Below are 12,916 nucleotides of genomic sequence, written 5' to 3' on the forward strand. Positions count from 1 at the left end.
TTGTTTTTTGGGACTGTTCTGAGTTAAATCATGCTCTTTTTTGTTTCGAAATTAATTTCTTTGTGTTGTAGAGAACTCATGTTTTGAAAAATAAAGAGGTTTTGAATCTCAAATCTCTCTCACACACACACACACACACACACACACACTCTCTCACTCTCTCTCTCTCTCTCTCTCGTGGTGCATGTTGGGAGGTTGTGGGTGAGAGTGGTGTTGGGCGGGAGTGAAGTTGTGAAAGTTTCACCTGTTTCTTTGTTTTTTTTTTTGTTTTTTTCTCCTACCTTTTTTCTTTTTCCCCTATTTTTATTTTTTATTTTTTGGTATTAGTGTATTTTTTGTGGAAAGTGGGATTCGTGTGAGAGGAGGATGGCGTTCCACGTGGAGACGCCATCCATCTCTCTGCGCAATGGTTTCAGGTGTATGCCGGAGGACGGAGTGACGGTGGAGGATGTTTTAGTCGCTGTAGGAGAGAAGGTAGGACACGAGAATATTTCCTCTGCGTCCAGAATGAATAGAGCTGTAGTAGTTTTCTTGAAACAACAACAACTTGTAAATCAAGTGATCGAAAGTGGGCTTATCATTAAAGATGAATTAGTGCAAGTTACACCGCTGCATAACGCATCTAGTAAAGTTGTGATTTCGAACGTGCCGCCGTTCATCTCTGATGACGTGTTAGAGCGTGAACTAGTGCGGTTTGGTAAGATTGCGAGTCCGTTCAGAGCGATTTCTTTGGGGTGTAAGAACCCTGCATTGAAGCATGTCATGTCTTTTAGGAGACAGGTTTACATGTTTTTAGAATCACCAGATCGTACACTTAATGTTTCTTTTCGTATAAAACATGAAGGGGGAGCATATATGATTTATGCGACTACCGGAAGTTTACGCTGCTTTGTATGCGGTGATGTTGGCCATAAACGGCAGATGTGTCCGCATAAAGATCGCGAACAGGATAACGTTGGCCCAGTGAATGTGATAGAGACTGCTGCTCAGTTTTCATCCATACAGACGGGTCAGGAGGAGAATACAGGCCTCACGGAGGTAAGGCAGGCAGAGGTAAATATAGCTTTAAATGTAGCAGTGAATACCTCAGAGATGCTGGTGATAGCGGCAACAAGTTCAAATGCTGCTGCTGCTGCTGCTGCTGATGATGATGCGGTTAAGAGTAAAGCGCATTTAGTTGTTGAACAGGACAATAAATGTGATGAGAATGTGTTTCCAAGTACTAGTTCTGCTCAGTGTGGTGCAGGAGAAGAGTCGAACAGACTCAGTGACAGCAGCAGAGGATGGTCTGTCAGATGAGTCTGCCTTCTGTGCTGGATATGGACTCTTGCTCACAGGGTGGTTTTGAAGAGAGCTCTCAAGATCCCCAGAAGGAGCTCTCTCTATATACTTTAGAGGAAATTGATCAGTTTCTAGATAATACTTTTGGAAAGCAGGTTGATGTGAAGGAATTCTTTCCTGATGTAGAAAAATTCGTAAAATCAGTTACTTTTCTTCAGAAGAATGTGGGGGTTGATCTCCTGAGCGAAAAGAAGCGGTTTCGTTTAAAGAAGCACTTAACTACAGTTAGAAAGAATCGGAAAATGGAGAAAAAGAGAACGTTAAAAGTACTTTAGTTATTGATCTTTTCATGCATCACATGGTGTCTTTTTCTTTATTTCTGTTTTTTTCTGCCTGTCTGCTCTTTCTTCCAGTATTTTTTATGGAAGTCTTGAGGGTTGGCTCACTTAACATTAATGGTGGAAGGGATGGATGTAAGCGTGCTCTTGTGTTTGAAACAATAGAGCAAAAAAAACTAAATGTGATTTTCCTTCAAGAAACTCATAGCGATATTGCTAATGAATTAGAGTGGGGATTATGGTGGAAAGGCCAATACATACTTAGTCATAAAACTAATGTGAGTGCTGGGCTGGCAATCTTATTTTCTCCAGATCTAAGAGTTAATGTTTTAAGAAAAGAGGAACCTGTAAATGGAAGACTAGTAGTAGTAAAGGCTGATATTGATGGAGTTATTTTTTACTTTGTAAATGCATATGCACCTAATGTGGGACATGAACGACTAATTTTTTTCAGCATGTTAAGAAATGCTTTAATGTTCTGTGATGATGGAAATATAATCATGGGAGGCGATTGGAATTGTACTGAGAATTTCACTATTGATCGCACAAATGAAGAACCTCACCTTCAGTCTTCATCTCAATTATCAAAAATAGTTAGAGAAGTAGACCTTTTAGATATGTGGCGGATCAAACACCCACAAGTGAAGACAATATACTTGGATTAAAATGACAGATAATAGAGTCAGTGCTGCTCGATTGGATAGGATATATATGTCTAATCATCTTAGTAGTCGGAGTATTGATTGTTTTATCACTCCAGTAGGGTACACAGATCATCATTTGGTTTCTCTTATTATAAATATGTCCAAGTGTATAAAGAAGTCGTCTTATTGGCATTTTAACACTAAATTACTTCAGGATCTTAATTTTTGTAAACATTTTGAGATTTTTTGGCAACAGTGGAGATTGTGTAAAGGCACTTTTGAAAATTTAAAACAGTGGTGGGAAATAGGGAAAACAAACAGTTAAAAAGTTTTGTTTGCAACATACTGCTAATTCCACTATTAAATTAAGAGGAATTATTCAGTCAATTGAAAAGGACATATCAAATATGGAGGTGGATCTAATTAATAGATATGATTCTAATCTGTTTAACAATCTGCAAGAAAAAAAAAGAGAACTGGGTTTGTTTTTGAATGAAAGGGTTAAGGGAGCTCTTGTGAGGTCTCGGTTTGTCTCTATTAATGACATGGATGCTCCTAGTGCTTATTTTTTTAATTTGGAGCACAAAGTGGCACAACAGAAACAGATGTCATGTCTTCGCCTTCCTGATGGGAGGGTGACCAGTAATATTACAGAGATGAGGCATCATGCAGTGGATTTTTATTCCAACCTCTATGCTGCTGAACAATGTGATACTGACTGTGCCGAACAGCTAATTCAAGACTTGCCTCAAATAGACTCGGACTCTAAGACTGATTTGGACACTGAACTTTCCCTTCAGGAGCTCACTACTGCAGTTGGTCAGCTTGGTATTGGACGATCTCCCGGTATTGATGGGTTGCCTTCTGAATTTTACAAGCATTTTTGGAATTTTATTGGACAAGACTTATATGAGGTTTTCTGTGAATGTAGAAAAGATGGTTGTTTGCCTATATCTTGTCAACGTGCAGTGCTATCTTTATTACCAAAAAAGGGAGATTTATCTCTTTTAAAAAATTGGAGACCCGTTGCATTACTGACCACTGATTACAAAATTATGTCTAAGTGTCTTGCTAATAGACTAAAAAAATATTTAAATTTGATTATACAAAAAGATCAAACTTATTGTATCCCAGAGAGGACAATAATGGATAATTTGTTTTTAATTTGGGATATTTTAGATATTTGTAAAAGTTTTGACTTGAAAGTTGGTTTATTTTCTTTAGATCAAGAGAAAGCCTTTGATCGGGTTGATCATGGCTATCTTTTTAATGTTTTAAAAGCTTTTGGTATTGGTGATTCTTTCCTAAATATGGTCAAATTGCTGTATTCTGGTGCTGCTTGCATTGTTAAAGTGGGAGGCGGGCTAAGCCGGCCAATCCCAGTTTCAAGGGGTATCAGACAAGGTTGTCCTTTATCAGGGCAACTTTATAGCATTGCTATTGAGCCTCTTCTTTTTAACTTGCGTAGAACTTTGTCTGGTTTTATTTTTCCTGGTTTATCTCGGAGTTCAAGTATTACTGTAAGTGCTTATGCTGATGATGTGACAGTGTTTGTTAATCATGAAAGAGACATTAAGGCCCTGGTTAGTGCACTTAATGTGTATGAAAAAGCCTCATCGGCGAAAGTGAACTGGGATAAAAGTGAGGCCTTTTGGGCAGGGCAGTTTTCTGATGAGAATCTTCCACAGTTGCCAGGGGGTCTTGCATGGAAAAAAGAGGGGTTAAAGATTTTAGGTATTTATTTTGGGAAAAGTGAGTTTCAAAAGTTAAATTGGGAGGGTTTAGAGGAAAGAGTGTGTACCCGATTGTCTCGCTGGAAATGGTTGCTACCCCAGCTGTCCTATAGGGGAAGAGTTTTGGTCACTAATAATTTAGTGGCTTCTACACTTTGGCATAAACTGTGTGTACTGCAGCCACCTACAGGACTGATTCAAAGCATTCAAAGGAGTTTGGTGACTTTTTTCTGGTCTGGACAGCACTGGATTCGAGCAGCCGCTTTGTATCTTCCAGTACAAGAAGGCGGGCAGGGCTTGGTGGATATTAAGTCCAGGATAATGACTTTTCGGCTCCAAACAACCCAAAGACTCTTGTTTAATAAAAATTCTGCCTGGATGGACACTGCAACAGCTCTTTTAAGGAGGGCAGGTGGAATGGGGTTTGATAAACATTTGTTTTTAATGCAATTGCAAGAGAAAGAAATGGTGGATCTTCCCCCCTTTTACAGATCTGTGCTGGAGGCTTGGAAGGTTTTTATCGTAACAAGATCACCTAATACACCTGCTGGTGATTGGTTGTTAGAGGAACCATTGTTTTTCAACCCCTTTTTATCTTCAAGACAGTTGTCATCTGAAAATGTGCGAGCACGACTGTTAGCGGCTAGCTGCAGTAAGCTGGGACATATTCTGAGAAGTGATTTGAAAGACTTAAGTCAAAGAAGCGGTGTGAAATCGATCCGGTTTTTACAACAATGCACTGCAAAGATATTCAAGGACTTGAGCACAGAATATCAAGTTTTTTTGAAAGACCCAGATGTCTTAAATGAATGGGTTGAGGGGTATGGTCATCTTTTTCCCTTAATCAATGTAAGCGCGGCTGTGGACGACTGGGTAGAAGATGAAAGCTGTTTACTGACTCTGAAAACACCAGTTCTGGAAAGCTTTGTTTCTGCTGGAAAGAAATCGCTCTATTTGATATGTGTTAAAGTCTCCAACGTGCAATCTTTGAATGGAGTTTCTTCAACAAGATGGGCACGTTTCTTTGGATCTGATTTTTCTCCTAAAGGCAGCTGGCGTACCCTGTACAAATGTCCGATTGACAAGCGGACAGGTGACCTCCAGTGGAGGATTGTACATGGGGCAATAGCTACAAACAGACATGTGGTACACCTCAATCCTAGTGTTGGGGTGGGTTGCCCTTTTTGTTCTGAGACTGAGTCAGTTTTTCATCTCTTTGTGCAGTGTTCACGATTGGTTAATCTTTTTGATTTTTTAAGCAGTTGTTTTTTGTCCCTGGGTGTAGTTTTTTCTTTTCAATTGTTCATTTTTGGGCCAAAGTATTCAGTTCAAAAGAAAAATGTGACTGTTTTAATTAATTTTTTATCTGGCACTGCAAAATTGGCTATTTGGAAGACAAGAAAAAACAGACTGCTGGGGCAAAGGTCAATAAGCGTTGTGGGTTTTTAGGTTTGGTAGCTTCTCGAATTAGGGTGGAGTATGCATATTACAAGATGGTGGATTCTCTACCAAAGTTTAGAGAAATATGGGGAATAAATGAAGTATTATGTACACTGCATGATAATGATTTGATCTTAAGGTTTTAAAAACAAAAAGGGGGAAGTAATTATTTTAATTTTTGTTTGTTTTTTGTAGATCTCCTGTAATAAGTCATTTGTAACAATAAAATGTGAATTAATCCTCTCTCTCACTCACACACACACACACACACACACACACACACTCTCTCTCTCTCTCTCTCTCTCTCTCTCAAATTCAAATTCAAATTTGCTTTATTGGCATGACTTACACAGTATTGCCAAAGCAGTGGCCATTACAATGAACAAATAATGATTATATAATACATAAACAAAATAGGAATAAACATATAAATATAGATATACAAGAAATAACAACAACAAAAAAGAACAAGACAATGTAAAAAAAAAAAAAAAAAAAACTGTACATACATTAAGAATATTTCTGATTCTAGGTTTGTCCACTGGTTGCTGTCTCTCTTAGATTGTGGCAAGCTGTTATGTATTTTGCTGCTGTTGCAATTAAATTGCTGTTTTCTCCCAGAATATGATTTAATTTTTCTGTGTTTGAAGATGCCATAAAATTTGGTTCTAGTAGCTGGAATTTAGTGAAATAGTCCGATCGAATGTTGAGATAGTGGTCACAGTGTAGCAGGAAGTGTTCCTCTGTCTCCACCTCTCTCTGAGAGCACAGTGAACACAGTCTCTGCTCTCGCGGCTGCCATCTCTGTCTGTGCCGTCCTCTCTCTACAGCTAGGCTATGGTCACTCAGCCTGTATCTGGTTAGGGTCTTTCTCACTTTATGTTCTTTAACACAGCTCAGATATTCTGTTGGTTTGTAGTCTCTTTTTAGTTGTAAATAGAGTTCCATCTTTTTTTGTAATTTAGTGGCATTTTTCCAATAGTTGATGTAATTTTGTTTTTGTAATTGTTCAATCTGTAGTTTCAGCACCAGCTGTGATAGGGCACTCCTGATTAGGTTCTGCTCCTGACACTGCAGAGTTTCAGCCTGGTATGAGTTTGGATCACTGTATTTCAGGTGTTGGTAGAATTTCAGAGCTCTTTTTTGGATGGTTATCAATAAAGGGTATTGTCCTAATTCAGCTCTGCACGAGTTGTTTGGTGTCGCTCTGTTTACTTTTAATATGCTTTTACAAATTTGAGTATGCAGAGTTTCAATTTCTTCTTTTTCCCATTTTGAGAAATCTTGGGTTTTTAGGGGTCCCCATACCTCACTGCCATACAGAGCAATTGGTTCAATTATTGCTTTTAGGATTTTCAGCCAGGTTTGAATTGGAATTTCATGTCGAATTGTATTTTTAATCATGTAGAAGACCCTCATTGCTTTTGCTCTCAGCTCTTTCACAGCCAGATTGAAGTTCCCTGTTGAACTCAGTTTTAGACCCAGATAGGTGTATTCATAGGTGTGTTGGAGGACCTGGTCTATTTTCTCTACACCTGGATCTGTTTTGAAAAATCATTATTTTTGTCTTTGCCAAGTTAATTTTAAGAGCCCATGTTTGACTGAATGTCTCTATGATGTCGAGGAGTTGACAGAATGACTAAGTCATCTGCAAAGAGGAGACATTTAATTTCTGATTCAGTCAGGGTTGGGCCGGGGGCAGTCGAATTATTTAATGCTTTGGCTAATTCATTTATATAAATGTTAAATAGTGTGGGGCTTAATGGGCAACCTTGACGGACTCCTCGTTGTTGAGAGAAAAATAATCTGTTCGTTTATTCCCTATTTTTACAGCACATGTATTGTTTTTATACATGGTGCTAATCAAATCAAATGTTTTTCCTCCAATCCCATTTTCCAGTAGTTTTAGGAAGAGTCCTTCATGCCAGATTGAATCGAAAGCCTTTTCAAAGTCAAAGACTTTGGTTTTGTTTTGGTATACATGTTTATTAATGATTGTGTGGAGGGTGTAAATATGGTCAGATGTTCTGTGCTTGGGCAGAAATCCAATTTGACTTTTGTCCAGGATTTTGTGGGTTTTGAGAAAGTTCTGCAATCTCATATTAATAATCGAACAGAATATTTTTCCCAGGTTGCTATTGAAACATATGCCTCTGTCATTGTTTGGCTCAAATTTGTCTCCTTGTTTAAGGATTGGTGTAATCAGGCCTTGATTCCAGGTGTCGGGGAAATATCCTACACTCAAAACAATGTTGAATAATTAGATTATTGCGATCTTAAATTTGTCATTGGTGTATTTGATCATTTCATTTAATATTCCATCAATGCCACATGCCTTGTTGGGTTTTAATGCATGTAGTCTATCTGTTAGCTCATTTATTGTAATTGAGAAGTCTAGGGGGTTCTGATTGTCTTTAAGTTTTTCTTTCAGGATTTCTAATTTGGTTTTTATTTCATTTTGAGCAGGAACATTTGTTTCGGTTGTTTTGTACAGATTTGTGTGTCCTCCATATGTTCCCGTTTTGAATGGCCAATTCTTCCTGTTGTGGTCTATAGAGAGTGTTCCAATTGTTCCAGAAGTTACTGGTATTTATTGACTCCTCCATTGCTTGAAATAATTGCTCTGTATGCTCTTCCTTTTTTGCTCTTAGAGTTTGTTTGTAGACTTTAAGAGCTTCATGATATTGATGGCGGAGTTCTTGATTATCTGGGTCTCTGTGTTTTTGATTGGAAAGATTTCGTACTGTTGTTCTAATACTTTTACACTCACTGTCAAACCACTTTTCATTGGTGTTTTTTGGTTTAATTTTTGATGATTTTTTCAAATTGCATATGGATGCTGATTGGTGGAATATGTTGGTGATGTCATGTAGTGCCAGATTTATGCCTATTTTATTTTGTGGATACGTGTTAGTTATAAATTTGTCCAATAATAATTTGATAGTTTGACTTTCTATTGCACTTTGATAATTTTCTGTGCTGTTTTTTGTCCACTTGTATGATTGTTTCAGCTTTAGTAAATGAGAGGGCTGTCTGTGTGATTCATTAGTTTGAGTTCGTTTTAGATATAATGTAATTTTACAGTGGTCTGACAGAGGTGTTTGAGGACTGACTGTAAATGCTCTGAGATGCACTGGGTCAATGTCTGTAATGAAATAATCTACAGTACTGTTGCCCAGAAATTAATTAAAGGTATAACAGCCAAAAGAGTCTCCCCAAATGCGACCGTTTATTATATACAGACCCAGTGATTGACAGAGCTCTAGTAGGCTTTTTCCACTTTTGTTTGTGAATTTGTCATAATTATTTCTGAGGTGGTATGAGGGCAGAGGGTGGCTGGAGTTTGTAATATATTTGTCTCCCTGTGTGTTGACAAAGTCTGGCTCAATTCCAGTTCTAGCATTTAAATCGCCACATATTAACACATTTCCTTTTGTCTGGAAATGGCAGATCTCATCTTGCAGGATGGAGAACGTTTCTTCATTGTAATAGGGAGATTCAGCCAGGGGTAAATATGTAGCACACAAGAATATGTGACGGTCTGTGGAGACAGTGTCTTTTTGGATTTTCAACCAAATGTAAAATTGTCCGTTTTCTACGAGTCTACGAGTTCTGTTCGGTACCATATCAGCATTCCCCCCGAGTCTCTGCCCTGAGTCACCCCTCTTAGTTTGGTTGATGGTAGGACTATTTCTCTAAATCCAGTTGGGCAGCCAGTGGACAAATCTTTTATATTCCATGTTTCTTGTAGTATTATAATGTCAGAGTTTTGGATTTCTTTTTTGAAGTCTGAATGTTGGCTCTTAATACCAAAAATGGAGGACCTTAGTCCTTGAATATTCCAACATGTGATTTTTAAGGAATACGAGTCCATTATTAACTGTTTTTGTTATTTCAAAACAAGACAAACATCAGTATATTGTTGAATTGACATATCAAGAAGAATATATTAACTATTATGATGCATCTAAGTATATATATATTAAAATAAATTGAGAATTTAAGTAAAATACATAAAATAAAAACATTTTTATTATATTTTTTTTCCCCAAGAATATATTAAATAAAATGAGGTTTCTAAAAATCTCTTATAAAATAAATATATAAATAAAAGAAATATAATGCACACACGTTAATGCATTCACGCATGCGCACACACACACACACACACACAGAGTACATTTCCTTTTTTTTTTTTTCCCCTACTCTTCTGAGTCACTAACCCATGAGGTGAGAGCACAGCAGAGTCAGCATGTGTTGGATGTTTCTGAGGTCTCTGGATGAAGATGAGGCCTGCTGGCTGTCGACTGTGGTGGTGTTGGAGTGGATCAGTGATCGGCTGACTGCTTCAGCGTAGCTCTGGATGTCCAAGTGCTGTTCCTGCTGATGTTCATGGGAATGAGAAGGCGAGGAGGCTGCAGGCCTGGTCATGTGAGGTTTTCCAGAGCCTCTCATTGGGTTTCTCCGCTCAGAGTTGAAGTGGTGAAGGGGGCGGTGATTTGAAGGGTGTCCCTGTAGTGGCTCTATGGGGTGTCCATGTAATCGCTGTTGTGTGTTGGAGTTGCGGTTCAGTGTGATGTCCTTCAGGGTCTTTGAATCTCAGCAGCCTTTACAACCATGTCCATCTCCACAGAAGAGCAGTCCCCATCTTTACAGAGTAGGGTGCTGAGCCAGGTATACATTGGGCTTTAGGGCACAGTCTCTGGATACTCTTGCATTTATATGCCTGATAGTGTCTGGGTGGAAATCAGAGCGCAGTAGCAGGGTGGAGAGGATAATTTTGGAGTTGGGGAAGTTGGAGGATGCCTTCTCTGTTACATTTATGAGAGCTGTAGCTACTTTCTCTTGTTGAGCTCTCAGGTCATTGGTGCCGGTGTGGATGATAATATGGCTGGAGGAACCCAGCTGTTCTTCACACAAGAGCTCCAGGGCCTTCTGTGTGTTTGGGCACCATATTTTCTTAACATTTCTTCTCGGGAACAGTTTATTTTCATCAACAAACTTGCCATTCGAGTCCATGAGGAGTATGATCTGAGGCTGTGTTTGACTGTAGGAGTCAGATGGAGGGCTGCTGTGGTTGATGGCTGTGGTGGGAGGAGAAGGAGAAGGGGTCTCCTCTAAGTTCTGCTGTTCTCCTCTCTGTGTCAGCTGCTTCTCCAAAGCTGGCAGTTGTTTTCTGAAGGACTCTCTTTCCTCTCTCAGTCCTCTCATTACAGACATTTGTTTGTTGTATTCCTCTCTCTGATTTTTCAGTTCCTGAATTTCTTTCTTTAGCATTGATATTTCTTTCCTGTAATCCTCTTTTCTCTCTGTTCGATCAGTCTCCTGCCCTACTCCATGCATCTCCTCTCTTAGCTGTACCAGTTCCAGTTCCATCTCTCTGAACTTCTCTTTCATGTCGTTGATGATGCTGTGTAGAAGGGAGATCTCCTCACTGTCATCCCTGGACTGCTTATTTGTGGATTGATGCATGGAGGTGGAGGTGTCTTCTGCCTGTTTCAGTGTATTAGGGCTGATCTTGTTCAGCTGAGCTTTTTCTTTAATTTGGAGGAAGTCCTTTTCAAATAGTTTCAGATTGCCCTGAATCATTACAGTCCCATTTTTGTATAAATTAACTGTTATCATGACATCTGAATCTGAATCCTCCTCCTTGATCTGCAGTTTCCATCCATTACTGATGCCCTTTCTGATTACTGTGGCGTAATGATGTCTGATCGCTGAGTGCCAGGCTTCTGGGTCTTCTGTATAAAATATGATGTTACTGACCCCTCCGTTCTTGTATAAGTCTGAGTATAGTGTTTCTGGTTTGTCCTTGAGGAGCTTTTCTTTATGTCTTTTCTTTAAGATCTCATTGGTAGCTTTAGATGGGTATGATATGGGGATTGATATATATATATATATATATATATATATATATATATATATATATATATATATATATATATATATACTTACAACTGCCACGGAGAGAAAAGAAGAGCTCTTAGAGTAAGACCTTTTGGCCTGCTGTCAGCTAGTTGTCAGCTAGTTGTCAGCTAGTTGTCTTCTGCTGATTTTTCTTGATAAATTTGAACTTTTTTTTGTAGTTAATAAGTTGTAAAAGTCTTGTATTCTTGAAATGTATCAAAACTGAATGTTTGTCTTATCTTAAAACAACATTAAAACTAAAAAAATCAGGAGCTCATTTTCTTGCTGCTGCTCAGCTGCTCACCGGAACACTCTCTCACTCTCTCACTCTCTCTCTCTCACACTGATCTCACTGTCTATATGAGGATTCATTACACACATTTATTCTTCATGTTATTTCACTGTCAGAAGTTCAGCTGTAGTATTAATGTAATGAAGAGAAAATAAGAGACTCTATACACAAATCCGCCGCGAACTCTATGGGCGCCGCCATCTTGCCTGCCGCCATTACTGCGTGCCTGCGAAGTGTGACGGTGTGACACTTGCCGGTGCCCTCTGATGACATTTCAATTAAAGCGCATCCTGCTCATTAAAGAAAATGTCTGGTGAAAGGGAACATGGGTAGATGATGTCAGGCAGTGGCCAAAACTTAAGGTAATTTAATATTGACAACATAATGTAATAATGTAAAAATGTAATGTAATGTAATTAAGAAGTGTATTAATTGATGACAACAATAAAACCGAACGCTGTCATTACTAGCTGTGTTGCTAATATGTTCACAAGCTTCACAGTTTCAAATAATTATTAGGCTATCCTTAAAAATATTCTTGTTTGCCATAACCCGACCAACCCTGTCAATTTAGGACCGACCCAATTAATTATTTTTTCCCCTTTTAGTCCGACCGACTTGCCGATTGTAATTGCGTTAAGACCCACGGATTTTTTTTACTCTTCAAACAGCTAATACAAATGCAATAAAATGTGAGACACGCAATTGACGCTTTTCACACGCTCTCACGCCACGCATCCATTTTCTCACGCACATAAAAATCGCGAAGTAAAGAGAACACAGAGACCGACAGACTAGACAGAGCAGGTTACTTATGATAGAAAAAAATCTCAGCTCTCAGATTCTGTCAATTTTATTACGAAATTCAAACAATAAATACCGTTTTGGTGCTTGTAAATGTGACATGCTAGAAATACAGATTACAAAATATTACAACATCAAACGACGTATAATGTTATGTTCTTGTAAACATGTTTTTCAAAATGGATTTATGTATTCACACTTACCTTTGTCTGAGGTAAATCTCTCAGAAATGACCTAACGCTGTCAGCTAGCAGCCCCTCACACAGAACCTGTTTTGGCTGATATGTGTACTGTATTACATCTTTATTATATTTTTACTTATATCATTAAATAAAGTTGTTATTATAATAAAAAATGCATTATATTTAAATTGTTATTTTTAAATAATACTGCCAGCTGATAGGGCTCTCTGTATGTTTACAGCATTAAGTTAGAGGAGTTAATGCCTACCTTGTGTAGCCTAGCTAATATTTATCC

The sequence above is a fragment of the Megalobrama amblycephala genome, linkage group LG14 (genome assembly GCF_018812025.1).
Source record: "Megalobrama amblycephala isolate DHTTF-2021 linkage group LG14, ASM1881202v1, whole genome shotgun sequence".
NCBI lineage: Eukaryota > Metazoa > Chordata > Actinopteri > Cypriniformes > Xenocyprididae > Megalobrama > Megalobrama amblycephala.